The sequence below is a fragment of the Arachis hypogaea genome, chromosome 3 (assembly GCF_003086295.3).
Source record: "Arachis hypogaea cultivar Tifrunner chromosome 3, arahy.Tifrunner.gnm2.J5K5, whole genome shotgun sequence".
NCBI lineage: Eukaryota > Viridiplantae > Streptophyta > Magnoliopsida > Fabales > Fabaceae > Arachis > Arachis hypogaea.
The window spans coordinates 28,722,012-28,741,766 of NC_092038.1; the positions used below are offsets into that span (position 1 = coordinate 28,722,012).

The 19,755-nt window shown below is 38.2% G+C and overlaps 2 pseudogenes; one reads left to right on the top strand and one right to left on the bottom strand.

Annotated features, from left to right (window-relative positions):
- Positions 1–19,755, bottom strand: part of LOC140183355 (uncharacterized) — a 177,511-nt pseudogene that overhangs the window by 129,336 nt on the left and 28,420 nt on the right.
- Positions 13,579–15,211, top strand: LOC112775563 (uncharacterized; annotated as a pseudogene).

The window sequence follows — 19,755 nt, forward strand, 5'->3', positions numbered from 1 at the left end:
GTTTGTGTGTGTGTAATGTGTATATGGCCGGGCCACCGGGCCGGGTCCGGGTGACCCGAGCCATGGCCCGGTCCCGGCTTCACTTCCCTTTCTGATTTCATTTTATTTCCCGGGTCCACCCCGGGTCACTTCGGGTCCGGGTCTTCGCTGCCCAAATTCCTTCGGGGCCGGGCCGGTCCGGGTCTGTGCACCCCTAGTGCTCATGATCTCGTTCAGACACGCCATAGAAGAAGCCCATTGTGGCGCCGGTAACAGCAGCACCGCAAGGGATGGCGATGATGGCAGAAGGTGAGTGCTCAGGAATCGGAAGAACCACTCTATCCTTGTTCATTTTGCGCCTCTTGTTCGAACTCCCTCCTCCGCGCAGGCACATTGAGAACCCCACTGGCCACCTCTCGATTCCAGCGACATCTTTGCTCACCGTTTCTTCATCAATATTTATCCTCCAAAGCCAAACGAGGATTGAGTCGAAGAAATCATTAAATAAGAAAGAGTGAGATAAAATTTTAGAGGAGCAGAGCCACCTTACCGATGACGTAGAATAGCAGAAAAGTAAATTATAGCGTGTACAAAAATGATAACTATGCAAACCAAAAACATCTGTCATCTCACAACCACCACCGATGACGAATTCGCAAAGAGAGAAGAGACCTAGGTTGTACCAACTATAGATACACTGAAAATGAGAAGCATACATCAATCTCTAACCACCACCCTGAAGTGAATAATTTTCTTTTAAAAAAAACTCACAGCTATCCTGGGTTATATAATTGCATTACCCTATTGTTCTAAACTGAAAACTAGTAATTATGAACCATGGCATGTGCTATTCCATTTCCATTTATGTAGATGGCTTTTTTTTATAGCTTTATTCTTTTGAGATTCATGCACAAAGTATTGTCAACTTTGCAAGGATCAGAAGAACATAGGATATACAAAGGTTTTTTTAGCATCTAATGTGAAAAAAACAAATGCACTTCACTAATGTAAATTACTCAATCTCTGTTGTCAATTTTTATAAGCATCTTTCAAAAGCGTATATACTACAGCGGTAACTACATTAATTCATGGTTAATCAAAGGATATAGCGATAATCATTTTTTAAATTGAAAGATGTTATTATCTGTAAAATACTAAAATTAGAATCTCCAGATGGAGACGGATCAATTCACATTTCACATTCCTTACTTTTATCATTGGCAACCTAGTTACTTAGTAATACTTGGTTTGCTAAAAGTCTAAAACAAAGAGAAACAAATTGTATAACAACTTTAATTATCCATTACTTATAGCCAAAAAATAAAAATGGAGTAACGGATACCTTATTAATTGCTGACGTTAAAAACAAGGCTTTTAGACCACGCTCAATTTTAGGTGAAAGCAAACACAGAAGCTGGTCCAATAACGAACAAGTATGTGTTTTCTTTTCTTGATTTCTTATGTTTCCGGTCTAGCTGGCTGGTGCACGGAATTGCAATTACACATTTACAACTCCGCCCAACTAACCAGCAAATGCACTGGGTCGTCCAAGTAATACCTTACGTGAGTAAGGGTCGATCCCACGGAGATTGTTGACTTGAAGCAAGCTATGGTTATCTTGTAAATCTTAGTCAGGAGATTAATGATAAAACTGATTTTGTTTATGAAAAGTAAATAACATGAAATAAATGATACATGTGATTCAGTAATGAGGAACAGGTTGAGGTTCCGGAGATGCTCTGTCTTCTGAATCTCTGTTTTCCTATTGTCTTCTTCTCCAAACACACATGGTTTCCTTCCATGGCAAGTTGTATGATCCTCTCGGATGAAAAATACCAGGCACGGTTTCTGCATGGCTAATCAACTGTCGGATCTCTCGTCTCGGATGAAAAATACCAGGTACAGCTACCGCACGGCTAATCATTTGTCGGTTCTCACTAGTGTCGGAATAGGATCTCTCTATCCTTTTGCACACTGTCACTGCACCCAACATTCGTGAGTTTGAAACTCGTCACAGTCATCTCTTTTCAGATCCTACTCGGAATACCACAGACAAGGTTTAGACTTTCCGGATCTCAGGAATGCTGTCAATTGGTTCTAGCCTCTACCACGAAGATTCTAATCTCACGGACTCGGTCCGTGGATCAGAGACCCAAGAGATACGCACTCAAGCTGTCGCCCAATGACTACGTTGAGCTCAGATAGAATGGGAGTGGTTGTCAGGCACGCGTTCATAAAGTTGAGAATGATGATGAGTGTCACGGATCATCATATTCTTCACATTGAAGTACGAGTGAGTATCTTAGAACAGAATAAAGCGTATTTGAAAAGAAAACAATAGTAATTGCATTAATCTATTGAGACAAAGCAGAGCTCCTCACCCCCACCTATGGGGTTTAGAGACTCATGCCGTAGAAGATACAATATCAGATGTAAAATATCATGAGTTGCAAAATGGATCTCTAAAAGTAGTTTTTATACTAAACTAGTAACTTAGGTTTACAGAAAATCAGTAACTAAGTGCAGATAGTGCAGAAATCCACTTCCAGGGCCCACTTGATGAGTGTTTGGGCTGAGTTTTCAAGCTTCCACGTGCATATGCCTCAAATTGGAGTTAAACACCACCCTGGGTGCCAAAATGGGCGTTTAACGCCAAGAAGTGTGCCAGTTCTGGCGTTTTACGCCAGAAAGTTTCTGGCTGGCGTTTAACGCCAATTTAGGCCATCAAATCTCGGGCAAAGTATGAACTATTATATATTGCTGGAAAGCCCAAGATGTCTACTTTTCAACGCAATTAAGAGCGCGCCAATTGGGCTTATGTAGCTCTAGAAAATCCACTTCGAGTGCAGGAGGGTCAGAATCCAACACCATCTGCAGTTCTTTCTCAGCCTCTGAATCAGATTTTTGCTCAGGTCCCTCAATTTCAGCAAGAAAATACCTGAAATTATAGAAAAACACACAAACTCGTAGTAAAGTCCATAAATGCAATTTTTGCATAAAAACTAATAAAAATATAATAAAAAGTAATTAAAATATACTAAAAATTATGTAAAAATAATGCCAAAAATGGTATAAATTATCCGCTCATCACAACACCAAATTTAAATTGTTGCTTGTCCCCAAGCAACTAAAAACAAAATGGATAAAAAGAAGAGAATATACAATAAATTTCAAAAATATCAATGAAGATTAGTTTCAACTAGATGAGCGGGACTAGTAGCTTTTTGCTTCTGAACAGTTTTGGCATCTCACTTTATCCTTTGAAGTTCAGAATGATTGGCATCCATAGGAACTCAGAATTCAGATAATGTTATTGATTCTCCTAGTTTAGTATGTTGATTCTTGAACACAGCTACTTTTATGAGTCTTGGTCGTGACCCTAAGCATTTTGTTTTCCAGTATTACCACCGAATACATAAATGCCACAGACACATAACTGGGTGAACCTTTTCAGATTTTGACTCAGCTTTGCTAGAGTCCCCAGTTAGAGGTGCCCAGAGCTCTTAAACACACTATTTTTGCTTTGGACCCCGACTTTAACCGCTCAGTCTCAAGCTTTTCACTTGACACCTTCATGCCACAAGCACATGGTTAGGGACAACTTGATTTAGCCGCTTAGGCCAAGATTTTATTCCTTTGGGCCCTCTTATCCATTAATGCTCAAAGCCTTGGATCCTTTTTACCCTTGCCTTCTAGTTTAAAAGGTTATTGGCTTTTTCTGCTTGCTTTTTCTTTTCTTTCTTTTTCTTTTATTTTTCGCCATTTTTTTCCGCAAGCTTTGTGTTTTTCACTGCTTTTTCTTGCTTCAAGAATCAATTTTATGATTTTTCAGATTATCAATAACATTTCTCTTTTTTCATTATTCTTTCAAGAGCCAACAATTTTAACATTCATAAACTTCACTATAAAAAATATGCATTGTTCAAGCATTCATTCAGAAAACAAAAAGTATTGCCACCACATCAAAATAATTAAACTATTTTCAAGATAGAATTTGAAATTCATGTACTTCTTTTTCTTTTGCAAATAAAAACATTTTTCATTTAAGAAAGGTGAGGGATTCATGGAGTCATTCATAGCTTTAAGACATAGACTCTAAACACTAATGATCATGTAATGAAGACACAAACATAGTCAAAACATAAAGCATAAAAACCGAAAACAGAAAAGAAAATAAACAAGGAGATTAAAGAACGGGTCCACCTTAGTGATGGTGGCTTCTTCTTCCTCTTGAAGAACCAATGGAGTTTTTGAGCTCCTTTATGTCTCTTCCTTGCCTTTGTTGCTCCTCTTCCTAGAGGTTTCTCCGGCCTTAGGTGCCATTAATGGTTATAGAAAGCAAAAAGCTGAGCTTTTCCACACCAAACTTAAAAGCTTTGCTCGTCTTCGAGCAAAATAAAATAGAAGGGAGTAGAAGAAGAATGATGCAATTAATTTTGAAAACTTATTACTGTATGCAAGAAAAATTAAAAAGAGTTGAAAAGAATTTTGAAAAGATATGTAATTTTCAAAAACGTTTTGGAAGGAATTGAAAAGAATTGAAAAAGAATTAAAAAGAATTGGAAAGATTATTAATTTTTGAAAATTGAAATTGAAAGATGAACGTTTAAAATATGTTTGATGCAAAAAAATTATGAATTGAAACATGAAAAATTGAAAAAAATCAAATTGAAAACAAAATTACCTCCCTTGTGTTATTCTGGCGTTTAACGCCCACTTGATTGCCTCTTTGGGCGTTTAACGCCCAGCCAGATACCCTGGCTGGCGTTAAACGCCAGGAATCCTTCTTTACTGGGCATTTTTCTGAACGCCCAGAATGCTGCCATTTCTGGCGTTAAACGCCCAGAATGCTACCCATTCTGGCGTTTAACGCCCAGAATGCTGCCTGCATGGGCGTTAAACGCCCATTCTGCTATCCTCACTGGCGTTTAAACGCCAGTGAGCCTGTCCTCCAAGGTGTGCTAATTTTGATCCTGTTTTTGATTCCGCTTTAATTCTGCAGCTGTTTTTATGACTCCACATGATCATCAACCTAAAGAAAACATAAAATAACAATAAAAAATGAAATGAAAAGGTAATTAACATAGATAAATAAGATTGGGTTGCCTCCCAATAAGCGCTTCTTTAATGTCAATAGCTTAACAGTACTGAGCTTTAATCTAGTCTCAGTCTTGAGCATTCTTGCTCAGCATTGCCTTCAAGATAATGCTTGACTCTCTGTCCATTAACAATAAACTTTTTGTCAGAGTCAATATCCTGAAGCTCTACATATCCATATGATGACACACTTGTAATCACATATAGTCCCTTCTACCGAGATTTCAATTTCCCAAGGAACAATCCGAGCCTAGAGTTAAACAGCAGAACCTTCTGTCTTGGCTCAAAGACTCTAGATGACAGCTTTCTGTCATGCCACCTTTTTGCTTTCTCTTTGTAAATTTTAGCATTTTCAAAAGCATTGAGTCTGAACTCTTCCAGCTCATTCAACTGGAGTAATCTTTTCTCTTCAGCTACCTTAGCATCAAGGTTTAGGAACCTGGTTGCCCAGTAGACCTTGTGTTCTAGTTCCACTGGTAGATGACAGGCTTTTTCATACACAAGCTGGTATGGAGAGGTCCCTATAGGAGTCTTGAATGCGGTTCTGTATGCCCACAGAGCATCATCCATACTTCTTGCCCAATCCCTTCTACGGGTACTTACAGTCTGTTCCAGGATTCATTTTAGTTCTCTATTTGAGACTTCAGCCTGCCCATTTGTCTGTGGATGATATGGAGTTGCCACTTTGTGGTTAATTCCATATCAGATAAGAGAAGAGTCAAGCTGTTTATTGCAGAAATGAGTGCTTCCATCACTGATCAGTGCCCTAAGGACACTGAACCTGCTGAAGATATGCTTCTGGAGGAACTACATCATCATTAGTGGGTGTTGCAATTGCCTCTACCCATTTAGATACATAGTCCACTGCCACCAGAATATAAGTGTTTGAATATGATGGTGGAAAAGGCCCCATGAAGTCAATACCCCATACATCAAACAACTCAATCTCTAAGATCTCTTGCTGAGGCATGGCATAACCATGAGGCAGATTACCAGCTCTCTGGCAACTATCACAGTTACGTACAAAATCTAAGGAGTCTCTATAGAGAGTAGGCCAGTAGAAGTCGCATTGGAGAACCTTTGTGACTGTTCACTCACCTCCGAAATGTCCTCCATATTATGATCCATGGCAATGCCATAGGATCTTCTGTGCCTCTTCTCTAGGCACACATCTACGGATTACCCCGTCTGCACACCTCTTAAAGAGATATGGTTCATCCCACAAGTAGTACTTTACATCAGAAATCAATTTTTTTGTTTGCTGCTTACTGTACTCTTTGGGTATGAATCTCACAGCTTTATAGTTTGCAATGTCTGCAAACCACGGTACTTCCTGAATGGCAAAGAGTTGCTCATCCGGAAAGGTTTCAGAGATCTCAGTAGAAGGGATGGACGCTCCTGCTACTGGTTCTATTCGGGACAGGTGATCAGCTACTTAGTTCTCTGTCCCTTTTCTGTCTCTTATTTCTATATCAAACTCTTGCAGAAGCAACACCCATCTTATGAGTCTGGGTTTTGAATCCTGCTTTATGAGGAGATATTTTAGAGCAACATGATCAGTGTACACAATCACTTTTGATCCCACTAAATAAGATCTGAACTTATCAATGGCATAAACCACTGCAAGCAACTCCTTTTCTGTGGTTGTGTAATTCTTCTGTGCATCATTCAAAATATGGCTAGCATAGTAAATAACATGCAGAAGCTTGTCATGCCTCTATCCCAATACTGCACCAATGGCATGGTCACTGGCATCACACATTAGTTCGAATGGTAATGTCCAGTCTGGTGCAGAAATGACTGGTGCTATGACCAGCTTAGCTTTCAGAGTCTCAAATACCTGCAGACACTCTATGTCAAAGACAAATGGCATGTCAGCAGCTAGCAGATTGCTCAGAGGTTTTGCAATTTTTGAAAAATCCTTTATAAATCTCCTATAGAATCATGCATGCCCCAGAAAGCTTCTGATTGCCTTAACATTGGCAGGTGGTGGTAATTTTTCAATTACCTCTACCTTAGCTTGATCCACCTCTATTCCCTTGTTCGAAATTTTGTGCCCAAGGACAATTCCTTCAGTCACCATAAAGTGACATTTCTCCCAGTTTAAAACCAGGTTAGTCTCTTGGCACCTTTTCAGAACAAGTGCTAGATGGTCAAGACAGGAGCTGAATGAGTCTCCAAATACTGAGAAGTCATCCATGAATACTTCTAGAAATTTCTCTACCATATCAGAGAAGATAGAGAGCATGCACCTCTGAAAGGTTGCAAGTGCATTGCACAGACCAAATGGCATCCTTCTGTAGGCAAATACTCCAGATGGACATGTGAATGCTATTTTCTCTTGGTCTTGAGAATCTACTGCAATTTGGTTGTAACCTGAATAGCCATCCAAAAAGCAGTAGTATTCATGACCTGCTAGTCTCTCTAGCATCTGGTCTATGAATGGTAAAGAAAAATGATCCTTTCTGGTGACTATATTGAGCCTTCTGCAGTCAATACACATACGCCACCCTGTAACTGTTCTTATAGGAACCAGTTCATTCTTTTCATTATGAACCACTATCATTCCTCCTTTCTTAGGGACAACTTGGACAGGCCTCACCCAGGGGCTATCAGAAATAGGATAAATAATCCCAGCCTCTAGTAACTTAGTGACATCTTTTTGCACCACCTCCTTCATTGCTGGATTCAGCCGCCTCTGTGGTTGAACCACTGGCTTAGCATCATCCTCCAATAGGATCTTGTGCATGCATCTGGCTGGGCTAATGCCCTTAAGATCACTTATGGACCACCCAAGAGCTATTTTGTGTGTCCTTAGCATCTGAATTAGTGCTTTCTCTTCCTGTGACTCTAAAGCAAAGCTTTTGATTACTGAAAAAGTGTCATCTTCTCCCAGAAATGCATATTTCAGGGTCAGTGGTAGTGGTTTGAGCTCGGGTTTAGGAGACTTCTCCTCTTCCTGAGGAGTTTTCAGAGGTTCTTCTATTTTCTCTGGTTCCTCCAGATCAGGCTGAACATCTTTAAAAATGTTCTCTAGCTCTGATTTGAGACTCTCAGTCATATTGACCTCTTCCACCAGGGAGTCAATAAGATCAACGCTCATGCAGTCGTTTGGGGTGTCTGGATGCTGCATAGCTTTGACAGCATTCAACTTGAACTCATCCTCATTGACTCTTAGGGTCACCTCCCCTTTTTGGACTTCAATGAGGGTTCGTCCAGTTGCTAGGAAAGGTCTTCTTAGAATGAGAGTTGCACTCTCGTGCTCTTCTATTTCCAGCACCACAAAGTCAGTGGGAAAGGCAAATGGCCCAACCTTGATAATCATGTCCTCAATTATGCCTGATGGAATTTTAGTGGAGCCATCAGCAAGTTGGAGGCATATTCGGGTTGGTTTAACTTCATCAGTCAAACCAAGCTTTTTGATAGTGGATGCAGGTATCAGGTTGATACTTGCCCCAACATCACATAGAGCTGTCTTGGTACAAGCATCCTCTAATGTGCATGGTATCATAAAGCTTTCAGGATCTTTAAGCTTCTCTGGTAAGCTTTTCAGAATGACTGCACTGCATTCCTCAGTGAGGAAAACTTTTTCAGTTTCTCTCTAATCCTTCTTATGACTTAAGATCTCTTTCATGAACTTAGCATAAGAGGGTATTTGCTCAAGTGCCTCTGCAAACAGAATATTTATTTTAAAAGTCCTGAGATAGTCTGCAAAGCGGGAAAATTGTTTATCATATTCCGCTTGGCAGAGTTTCTGAGGATAAGGCATCTTGGCTTTATATTCTTCAATCTTAGTTGCTGCAGGTTTATTTCCTACAGAAGTGGTTGGAGAAGCCTGCCTAAGGGGGTTGTTATTAGCACTTGCAGGTGTATGATCTCCATTGGCGTTTGAACGCCAGAATTGGGTGCTGTATGGGCGTTTAACGCCAGATTGCCACCCTTTTCTGGCGTTTGGACGCCAGCATTGGCCATCCACTGGGCGTTCAACGCCAACTTCTCACCCTTTTCTGGCGTTTGAACGCCAGAATCATTCCTCTCTGGGCTCTTACTGTCCTCAGAGGGATTTTGGGCTGGTCATCCTCTGTCAGTTTTTCCTTTCTTGGCTTTCTGCTGCTTTGAGTTGAGACATTCAATATCTTCCCACTCCTTAAATGAACAGCTTGGCATTCTTCTGTTATCTGTTTAGATAATTGTTGTCTTGTCTGATCCAATTGTGCTTCCATATTCTTGTTAGCATTTTTAGTATCTTGTAGCATCTCTTTAAATTCTGCTAACTATTTTGTTATAAAAAGCAATTGCTGATTGAGTTCAGCAACTTGTTCTGGAGGACTAAGTTCAGCGGATGCTGCCTCAACCTCTTCTTTCATGGAGGACTCACTACTTAAGTACAGATGTTGATTTCTAGAAACTGTATCAATGAGCTCTTGAGCCTCTTCAATTGTCTTCCTCATGTGTATAGATCCACCAGTTGAGTGGTATAGAGACATCTGGGCCTTTTCTGTAAGCCCGTAATAGAAGATGTCTAACTGCACCTATTCTGAAAATATTTCAGAGGGGCATTTCCTTAGCATCTCTCTGTACCTCTCTCAGGAATTATAAAGAGATTCATTATCCTCTTGTTTAAAGCCTTGGATGTCCAGCCTTAGCTGTGTCATCCTTTTTGGAGGGAAATATTGATTCAGGAATTTGTTTGATAACTGTTTCCATGTTCTTATGCTTGCTGTGGGTTGGTTATTTAACCACCTCTTAGCTTGATCTTTTACAGCAAATGAAAATAGTTATAATCTGTAGACATCCTGATCTACTTTCTTATCACGTACTGTGTCAGCAATTTGTAAGAACTGTGCCAGAAACTCAGTAGGGTCTTCCTATGGAAGACATGATAATGAGCTGAGAATTTAGCTCAAAATTGCTGGCTCTGATGGGGGGTATACAGATACTACTCCCATATGAAGCAGTAGTGGGGTTAGCATATGACCCCAGAGTCCTTCTGGACTGTTCATTTCCACTTAGGTCCATGATGGGGAAAGAGAGATGATGTGGATTGTAAATAAAAAATTTTATCCCTTTTTTTTGAAATTAACGAAATTAAAATAAAGTAAATAATAAAAAAATGATGCAAGTTTCAAAAATTAAGAAAAGAAAAAGAAATAAACGAAATTAGAAAACTAAATTAATTAATTAATTAAAAAGATTTGAAAATTTTTGGGTGAGGATTTTCGAAAAATGAAGAGAGAGAAAGTGGTTAGGAAGTTTTGAAAAGGATATGTCTTAAAATTAAAGATACTTGTAAGAAAATAAATAAGAGAAAAGATTTGAAAAAGATTTGATTTTAAGCTTTGAGATTAGAAAAGATAAGATAAGTTAGGTAAGAGAAGATAAGTTTTTAAATTAAAAGGTTTTGAAATTTAAATTTTGAATTTTGAATTTTGAAAAAGTCAACAATATAAGATAAAGATTTGAAAAAGATTTAAATTTTGAAAAGGTTTGATTTTTAAAATTTTAAATTTAAATTTTGAAATTTGAATTTTGAATTTTGGAATTTAATTGAAATTTGAAATTTGAATTTGAAATAAGATAAGATAAGATTTTGAAAAAGATTTGATTTTTTTGAAAAAGATTTGAATTTTGAAAATTAAAACTAAGATAAGATAAGATAAAAATTTTAAAATAAAAATCTGAATTTTTTTATGTAAATTTCGAAAATTCAATTAAAATAAAGAGAAAAGATATTTTTTTTGACTTTAATGAGGAAAGATAAAAATAATAAACTGACATCAAACTTAGAACTTTTAGATCAAAACAAAGAAAACAAACAAGAAAACTTTGAATGTCAAGATGAACACCAAGAACACTTTGAAGATCAAGATGAACACCAAGAACAAATTTTGGAAATCTTTAAAAAAAATAAAAACACAAAGAACACCAAACTTAAAAATTTTTATACTTTGGACACTAATAATTCGAAAATGCACAAGAAAAACAAGGAAAGATACAAAACAAGAAAAATTAAAGATCAAACAAGAAAAATAAACAAGAATAACTTGAAGATCAAGAAAGAACAAGGAACATAAAACTCGAAAATATGAAGAATAAAAAGAGTATACAATTCGAAAAATTGAAAGAAAATAAAAAACATGCAATTGACATCAAACTTAAAACATGAAACTGAACTCAAACAGAAGACTCAATTATTAGTTTATTGGTTTTTTTATCTATTTATTAAAATTTTTGAAAAAATCTAGAAAAAGAAAACAAGGATTTTAAAATTTTAACAAAAACAATAATAAAATACTCAAATTTAGTGACTCTAAACCAAAAAGATAAATTCTTCCTAATCTAAGCAACAAGATGAATCGTCAGTTGTCCAAACTTGAACAATCCCTGGCAACGGCGCCAAAAACTTGGTGCATGAAATTGCAATCACACCTTTGCAACTCTGCCCAACTAACCAGCAAGTGCACTAGGTCGTCCAAGTAATACCTTATGTGAGTAAGGGTCGATCCCACAGAGATTGTCGGCCTGAAGCAAGCTATGGTTATCTTGTAAATCTTAGTCAGGATATTTGTGATAAAACTGATTTTATTTATGAAAAGTAAATAACATGAAATAAATTATACTTGTGATTCAGTAATGAGGAACAGGTTGAGGGTCCGGGGATGCTCTATCTTCTGAATCTCTACTTTCCTATTGTCTTCTTCTCCAAACACGCATGGTTTCCTTCCATGGCAAGCTGTATGATCCTCTCGGATGAAAAATACCAGGCATGGTTTCTGCACCGCTAATCAACTATCGGATCTCTCGTCTCGGATGAAAAATACCAGGTACAGCTACCACACGCTAATCATCTGTCGGTTCTCACTAGTGTCGGAATAGGATCTCTCTATCCTTTTGCACACTGTCACTGCGCCCAACATTCGTGAGTTTGAAGCTCATCACAGTCATCTCTTTCTAGATTCTACTCGGAATACCACAGACAAGGTTTAGACTTTCCGGATCCCAGGAATGCTATCAATTGGTTCTAGCCTCTACCACGAAGATTCTAATCTCACGGACTTGGTCCGTGGATCAGAGACCCAAGAGATACGCACTCAAGCTGTCGCCCAATGACTACGTTGAGCTCAGATAGAACGGGAGTGGTTGTCAGACACGCGTTCATAAAGTTGAGAATGATGATGAATGTCACGGATCATCATATTCTTCATATTGAAGTACGAGTGAGTATCTTAGAACAGAATCAAGTGTATTTGAAAAGAAAACAGTAGTAATTGCATTAATCCATTGAGATACAGCAGAGCTCCTCACCCCCACCTATGGGGTTTAGAGACTCATGCCGTAGAAGATACAATATCAGATGTAAAATGTCATGAGTTACAAAATGAATCTCTAAAAGTAGTTTTTATACTAAACTAGTAACTTAGGTTTACAGAAAATCAGTAACTAAGTGCAGATAGTGCAGAAATCCACTTCCAGGGCCCACTTGGTGAGTGTTTGGGCTGAGCTTTCAAGCTTCCATGTGCATATGCCTCAAATTGGAGATAAACACCACCCTGGGTGCCAAAATGGGCGTTTAACGCCAAGAAGTGTGCCAGTTCTGGCGTTTTACGCCAGAAAGTTTCTAGCTGGTGTTTAACGCAAGTTTGGGCCATCAAATCTCGGGCAAAGCATAGACTATTATATATTGCTGGAAAGCCCAAGATGTCTACTTTCCAACGCAATATAGAGCACGCCAATTGGGCTTCTTTAGCTCCAGAAAATTTACTTCAAGTACAAGAGGGTCAGAATCCAACAGCATCTGCAGTCCTTTCTCAGCCTCTGAATCAGATTTTTGCTCAGGTCCCTCAATTTCAGCCAGAAAATACCTGGAATTACAGAAAAATACACAAACTCATAGTAAAGTCCAGAAATATGATTTTTGCATAAAAAATAATGAAAATATAATTAAAAGTAATTAAAACATACTAAAAACTATGTAAAAACAATGCCAAAAAGGGTATAAATTATCCACTCATCATTGGCTAATCACTAGTTTATCGCGAACGAGCTTCATTTAAGAGTTTTTTGTTGACTAATAAATTATTGCATGCATAAATATCTATGTCCGTGAACTTTAAATATCACACTTACATGGTTGGTGATTAATTATGTGGTACTTGATGAACCAAGCAAGTTGTGATGGTGAGCAAAGGGAAGGATCGAAGCACATGTCATTGTTTTTTATTGGAAAACAGAAAAAGGAAATCTCGTTCAATGTCTACGCATAAGGGCACAAAATTTCTCCCAATGAAAAATGTAGTCTATGTATTTAGCTAGCATACCCTATTAGGAATGTTATGAACTTGTCACGGCATCCCTTAATGATGTTGGAGGATGTTAAAGTATGTGAAAGGGAGTCACACACAGTTACATACTTACATTTTTCCAAAATAATAATTTTGACCATATTTTTTATTGTTGAATATGCTTTTACTTTTAAACCAACCACTTCTAAACTAGTATGTCATGGAATTGATACCAAGAAGTGAATTTTCTAGGCAATACCACATGTATGTCCTAAAAAATAATAATCCAAGGAATGTATGTACAATTCAAGGTATTAGATGAGGTGAAAGGAAAAGATGAACCACAAGTTCACTTGGATTTTTTATGATATCATTATGTATCTGCAAAGTCCTCGTATCAATTTGTGGACCCTTCGCTTTTGTTTTGTTTTGTTTTGTTTTTGTGTGTTAGATTTTACTATGCAAATACAAAGTTACTCAGTGCTATTTGCAATGCGCCATCCCATGAATCCGTATGCTTAATCCCCCTTCGAATCTTTAATCTTTCCCTTAATAAGATAATTAGTTATAATTAAGTGCATAACATACATATATATGTGTGTCCTTCAACAAATTCAAGGACACTCTGCTTCTGTCTCATATTCTTATTATAGCTTCTATAACCCCGTAGCTCATACGTTAGCCTACAATGGCTTTTTTATATAAATAAATAGTAAAAGATGATTTTGATTTTGATTGAAATAACTTGTTACAATTTGGATAGTATTATTTTACTTTTAATTTTTAAATTTAATTTGGATCATATCATTTTAATTTTATTAAAATAATTATAACTTGTATGGTATTAATTTGAATTTATTTTTTAATATAGTCAAATTATAAGATTTTGAAATTATTATTATTTTTTCTTTAAAATTATATCCAATTGAAATTTAAAATTTAAATTTTAAAAGTTTGGAGAAGAGAACTGAAAAGAAGAGAATGATAGCGTTGGGATTCGAGGGTTCAGCCAACAAAATCGGAGTCGGTGTTGTCACACTTGATGGCACCATCCTCTCCAATCCACGCCACACATACATAACCCCTCCCAGTCAAGGCTTTCTCCCAAGAGAAACCGCTCAGCACCACCTTCACCACGTTCTTCTACTCGTCATATCCACTTTGGAAACCGCCAACGTCACTCCCGATGACATCGACTGCATCTGCTACACCAAGGGACCTGGAATGGGTGCTCCCCTTCAGGTCTCTACTGTCATCGTTCGCGTCCTCTCTCATCTTTGGAAGAAGCCCATTGTTGCTGTCAAACACTGTGTCGCTCATATCGAGATAGGTAGGGTTGTCACCGGTGCCGTTGACCCTGTTGTGCTTTATGTTTGTGGCGGTAACACTTAGGTCATTGCATATAGTGAGAGTCGTTACAGAATCTTTGATGAGACCATTGATATTGCTGTTGGTAACTGCTTGGATCGCTTCATGGTGCACGAATCCCCACACTTCGTACAACTGAACCAGCAAGTGCACTGGGTCGTCCAAGTAATACCTGAGCGAGTCAGGGTCGATCCCAAGAGGATTGTGGTTTGAAGCAAGCTATGGTTATCTTGCAGATCTTAGTCAGGTGAGTAGGAGATGTTGGTATGCATGTGATTGCATAAGAGGAATAAAGAGAAAAGGGTAATCAGAACTCAGAAGTAGTGTAAACTATGATAAGAAGGTGGTTAAGGCTTGGAGATGCTTTTTCCTTCTGGATTAACTCTGGTGTTATTGTCTTCTTCAATTATGAATGATTTCTTCTATGGAAAACTGTATGTGATTGATGCTGGTTTGAGCAGCCGTCAATACTCCTCCTGATCTGAACCCCAAGGTTAGTGCGAATCCAGTCTGATTGAAGGTGAAGCTCCTGTAGTTCATTCTCTTTAGTGATCCTACTCAAAACACCATAGACAAGGTCGAATCTTTCGGATCAGAGGATGCTGCGCCTTTGGTTCTAGCCTCTACCACAGAGACCCTTATCTCCCCATACTTCGGCTGAACTGGTGTCTTGAGAAGTCTCCAACGAAGTCGTGGATTAGCCGTCTAAGAGATGTATAATCAAGCTGGTGGTTCGATGCTTTCCACTTAAGTATTCACATGAACCCAAGAAGATCACGGGTTGTTGTCAGGCACGCGGTCTTAGAATGAAGAACGAAGATGGTTGTCACGGGTCATCCCATTCATCAAGTTGAAGAACGAAGATACATCTTAGAGTTGAATCAAACACGGATTGAAAAGGAACAGTAATACTTTTATTAATCCATAAAACTCAGCAGGGCTCCTCTCTTTAACCTAGAAGGTTTAGAAACTCATACTGATAGAGAATACAATGTGTAATTCGAAATATGCTGGAAGAGATCCTAAACAAGTGTGATCTTCTCCCTTTAATACTAAACTAATGACTAAGGATTACATAAAAAGGGTAAAACAGTCTTTTAGTGCTAAAATTTGCTTCCGGGGCCCATTTGGTGAGTGGTTTGGGCTGAACTTTGATGAGATCCACGTGCTATGAGGTCTCTAGGATGTTGAACGCTGGCTAGGGGGTCCTCTTTGGGCGTTTGGACGCTGGTCTCCTCCTTCGGGCGCTGGACGCTTAGACTAGGGCAGGAGGCTGGTGTTGGACGCCAGTTTTGGGCCTTCAATTCTGAAGCAAAATATAAACTATTATACATTGCTGGAAAGCTCTGGAAGTCATCTTTCCATAGTCGTTAAGAACGCTCCATTTGGACTTTTGTATCTCCAGAAAAGCTCTTTCGTATAAAATATTCGCTCATCACAACACCAAACTTAAACTGTTGCTTGTCTCCAAGCAACTAAAAACATAGTAGGATAAAAAGAAGAGTAAGATACAATAAATCTCAGAGTTTCCAATGAAGCTCAGTTTCAATTAGATGAACGGGACTTAGTAGCTTTTCGCTTCTGAATAGTTTTGGCATCTCACTATCCATTGAAACTCAGAAGTGTTGGTCTCTTTAAGAACTTAGAATTCAGATGATATTATTAACCCTCCTAGTTTAGTTCTTTTTTATTCTTGAACACAGCTTTTAGAGTCTTGGCCGTGACCCTAAGCACTTTTTTCCAGTATTAACACCGGATACATAAATGCCACAGACACTATAACTGGGTGAACCCTTTCGGATTGTGATTCAGCTTTGCTAGAATCCTCAGATAGAGGTGTCCAGAGTTCTTAAGCACACTCTTTTTACTTTGGACCACGACTTTAACTGCTCAGTCTCAAGCTTTTCACTTGACACCTTCACACCACAAGCATATGGTTAGGGACAGTTTGGTTGAGCCGCTTAGGCTAGGATTTTATTCCTTTTAGGCCCTCCTAACCATTGATGCTCAAAGCCTTGGATCCTTTTATCCTTGCCTTTTGGTTTAAAGGGTTATTGGCTTTTTGCTCTTGCCTTTTGGTTTAAAGAGCTATTGGATTTTTCTGCTTTTTATTTTTTTATTATTTTTTTTGCATGCATATATATATATATATTTTTTCTTTTTGCTGCTCTTTCTTGCTTCAAGAATCAATTTTTGGATTTTTTAGATTACCAATAATACTTTTTCTTTTTTATCATTCTTTCAAGAGCCAACATTCTTAATTTCAACTTCAAATATGCACTGTTTATTCATACATTCAGAAAACTAAAGTAATGCCACCTGATGAGCGGATAATTTATACGCTTTTTGGCATTGTTTTTAGTATGTTTTTAGTATAATCTAGTTAGTTTTTAGTATATTTTTATTAGTTTTTAGTTAAAATTCACTTTTCTGGACTTTACTATGAGTTTGTGTGTTTTTCTGTAATTTCAGGTATTTTCTGGCTGAAATTGAGGGTTCTGAGCAAAAATCTGATTCAGAGACTGAAAAGGACTGCAGATGCTGTTGGATTCTGACCTCCCTGCACTCGAAGTGGATTTTCTGGAGCTACAGAAGCCCAATTGGCGCGCTCTCAACGGCGTTGAAAAGTAGACATCCTGGGCTTTCCAGCAATGTATAATAGTCCATACTTTGCCCGAGATTTGATGGCCCAAACCGGCGTGGCAAAACAGCCTCAGAAATTCCAGCGTTTAACGCTGGAACGGGCATAAAACTTGGAGTTAAACGCCCAAACTGGCATGAAAGCTGGCGTTTAACTCCAGAAAAGGTCTCTACACGAAAATGCTTCATTGCTCAACCCAAGCACACACCAAGTGGGCTCGGAAGTGGATTTTTAAGTCATTTACTCATCACTGTACACCCTAGGCTACTAGTTTACTATTAATAGGATCTTTTGACGTTGTATCGGTACCGCATGACACTTTACACGTTTTCTTTGTGTATCTTCCACGGCATGAGTCTCTAAACCCCATGGTTGGGGGTGAGGAGCTCTGCTGTGTCTTGATGGATTAATGCAATTACTACTGTTTCTCATTCAATCATGCTTGCTTCCATTCTAAGATAATACTTGTTCTTAACCCGGATGAATGTGATGATCCGTGACAATCATCATCATTCTCAACTATGAACGTGTGCCTGACAACCACCTCCGTTCTACCTTAGATTAAGTAGTTATCTCTTGGATTCTTTAACCGGAATCTTCGTGGTATAAGCTAGAACTGATGGCGGCATTCAAGAGAATCCGGAAGGTCTAAACCTTGTCTGTGGTATTCTGAGTAGGATTCAATGATTGGATGACTGTGACGTGCTTCAAACTCCTAGCAGGCGGGGCGTTAGTGACAGACGCAAAAGAATCATTGGATTCTATTCCGGCCTGACCGAGAACCGACAGATGATTAGCCATGCTGTGACAGAGCATAGGAACATTTTCACTGAGAGGATGGGAGGTAGCCATTGACAACGGTGAAACCCTACATACAGCTTGCCATGGAAGGAGCCTTGCGTGTTTGAAGAAGAAGACAGTAGGAAAGCAGAGATTCAGAAGATGGAGCATCTCCAAAACCTCAACCTATTCTCCATTACTGCAAAACAAGTAACCATTTCATGTTCTTTTGCTTTTCACAATCAATCCTGATAATTTCTGATATCCTGACTAAGATTTACAAGATAACCATAGCTTGCTTCAAGCCACAATCTCCGTGGGATCGACCCTTGCTCACGCAAGGTATTACTTGGACGACCCAGTGCACTTGCTGGTTAGTTGTGCGGAGTTGCAAAAGTGTGATTGCAATTTCGTGCACCAAGTTTTTGGCGCCGTTGCCGGGGATTGTTCGAGTTTGGACAACTGACGACTTATCTTGTTGCTTAGATTAGGACTATTTTGTTTTTGTTGGTTTAGAGTCTTTTAGTTGAGTCTAGTTTCATATTTTAAGTTTGGTGTCAATCGCATGCTTTTGTTTTTCATTTAATTTTCGAATTTGCATGTTTTTAGTCTCCTTTTGATCTTTAAAAATTCTAAGTTTGGTGTCCTCTTTGTGTTTTTCCTTAAAAATTTTCGAAAATTAGTGTTTGATTTTCTAAAAATTTTAAGTTTGGTGTCATTTTGTTGTTTTTTTCTTTCCTCTTTTCAAAAATCAAATCTTTTTCATAAAAATTTTTCAATCATATCTTTTTAATTGCTCTTTTCAAAATCTTTTTAATTAACTAATTGATTCAGTTCTCAATTTGCTTTGATCTTATTTTCTTTTTAATTTTCGAATTTTTATCTTAATTTCCTTTTATTTTATTTTATTTTTTTCGTTTAATTCAAAAAAAAATAAAAATAAATATATCTATTTGCAATCCATTATGGATCTAAGTGGAATTGATCAGTCCAAAAGGACTCTGGGGTCATATGCTAACCCCATTACAGCTGCATATGGGAGTAGCATATGTACACCTCCCATCAAAGCAAGCAGCTTTGAGCTAAATCCTCAACTCATTATCATAGTGCAGCAAAATTGCCAGTATTCTGGTCTTCCACAAGAAGAACCTACTGAGTTTCTGGCACAATTCTTACAAATTGCTGACACAGTACATGATAAAGAGGTGGATCAGGATGTCTACAGACTATTACTATTTCCATTTGCTGTAAAAGATCAAGCTAAAAGGTGGTTAAATAACCAACCTACAGCAAGCATAAAGACATGGAAACAGTTATCAGACAAATTCCTGAATCACTTTTACCCTCCAAAGAGGATGACACAGCTAAGGCTGGACATCCAAGGCTTTAAACAAGAGGATAATGAATCCCTTTATAATGCCTGGGAGAGGTATAGAGGTATGCTAAGAAAATGCCCCTCCGAAATGTTTTCAGAGTGGGTACAGCTAGACATCTTCTACTATGGGCTCACAGAAAAAGCTCAGATGTCTTTAGATCACTCAACTGGTGGATCTATCCACATGAGGAAGACAATTGAAGAAGCTCAAGAGCTTATAGACACTGTTGCTA